Source organism: Sus scrofa, chromosome 15 (genome assembly GCF_054392235.1).
Source record: "Sus scrofa isolate SSC_HxYL_T2T_F1_AM1 chromosome 15, Sscrofa_HxYL_maternal_Yorkshire_Landrace_v2.0, whole genome shotgun sequence".
NCBI classification, from domain to species: domain Eukaryota; kingdom Metazoa; phylum Chordata; class Mammalia; order Artiodactyla; family Suidae; genus Sus; species Sus scrofa.
In genome coordinates this window covers 152,064,344-152,066,097 of record NC_139397.1, presented here as the reverse complement: position 1 = coordinate 152,066,097, position 1,754 = coordinate 152,064,344, and positions in this window count along the sequence as shown.

Genomic DNA, 1,754 nt, shown 5'->3' with positions numbered 1-1,754 from the left:
GGGAAGCTGTCTCCGGCTCCGCGCCTTATAACGCGCTTGAATCCCCCGCCTCGCCCCGAGGGCGCGCACCGCCGCCCCGCGCCCCCTCCCGGCTCCCGCGCGCGCTGCAGCTGGGGACCCGGTGCCGGCAGGGACGGGGGCGGGGCAGCTGGGGACCCGGGCAAGGAGGGAGGAGGGCGCTGCAGTGGGGATGCGGCACCGGGCAGGGGTTAGGAAAGGAAGGAGCGAGATAAAGGGGGTGTGAGGAACACACTTCGGGGAGGAGGGGGCTGGGGGAGCTCGCTGGCGGCGGCCTGAGCCCCCCCTCCTGTTCAGCGCTTTTCCGCTCCAGCTCGCGGCTCCCGGTCCCTCCCTGCGCGCTGTCCAGCGCCCCCACTTCCCCGCCCGGGGGCATCACGTCTGCCCTCCCTATCCCATGCGCCTTCTGCGGGGACCTGGAGACGCCTCCTCCCCATTCTCTTGGCCGGGCCATGCGTGTTAGGTTGAGTACCGAAGGCCGTCAGGGATGCTCCTTGGCTCCTCTCTCCCAGGCGGTGACCCCTTCCTTCCCGGGCAGCCTTCTCCCCAAGGCTGGGGTGCCCTGACCTCAGGGATGCGCTGTTGTTCTCCAACGGGGCGCACCTGCAGGGGTCTAAGGTGGGGGCGGGGCGCATGGAGCCAAGGTACAACCGGGGACCGCCGCCCTGCGCCGAAGCCGGTGCACGGGAGGCCCGGACTGGGAGGATTGAGCCCTCTCTGGACCATGAAGGGTGTCAGGGGAAGATCGGACCAGGGTCCAGACTGCCCACCGGAATACGCGCGGGGCACTCGGTGCACCAGACCTCGCAGGCCTGAGCTCCACGCTCCTCCCTGAAAAGAGCCAGCGCCCACACCCCTCCCTGGGCTCCCTTGTTCTCCTACGTGCTCATTGCTTCTGCCCTGCATAATGGCGAGGGTGGTGCCCTGGGATCCTGCGTGGCTCTCCTGAGCTGCCGGCACTTGGGGGGGAAAGAGTGCATTTTATACAGGGGCTTCGGGGGAAGAGCACGGCTCAGAAATGCACCTTGCAAGGGCCTGCCGCCCTCACCAAGGGACAATTGTCACCTCTTCTAAGAAGAGAGGAGACCTCCCCTGTCCTATTTCAGAGCGGAGGCCCCAAGAACTCCCCAAGTACATCCTACTCAGGAGCTCATCCTGTCACCTACTGTCCCCCCACTCCGGCACTGCTTCTGGGGAAGGGAAAACTTCATACTTCAGTAAAAACCTGGTATTCGATGCTAATTGCTTTCTGTAATTCCTCCTCTTTTCTCTAAGAGGGGGGAAGGTGGTAGTTTTTGGGGGGTGGGGAGGAATATCCTTCCTACCCTGAGAATGTGTTTCCCCCAGTGGCCAGTGTGTCCCCTAGACTCACTCAATGAGACTTAACTAAGGCAGAGGAGAACAGCCAAGGAGTTCCGTCTTGGCTGAAGACAGAGCTGTATAAATTGTCTTTATACAATTTTTTTTGGCAGGGGAGGGGACAAGCATCGGAATAAAGGCACTGAAATTCCTGTAGAGATTGTAGCTCTCCTAGAAGACATGGGAGAAACACTGGCTTCTATGATACGTAATCAACAAGGTATAAGGACTTACTTCAGCTGTTTTTTATCATTCATCAGTTTTGTTTACAAATAAGGACATTTGCTCCCAAATTCTTAGATGGTTCTGCTGGTAGGCCCTCAAAGGACTCAGGATTTCTTGGGTGACTTCTCATTTCTGGTCCCACAAGGAACAGC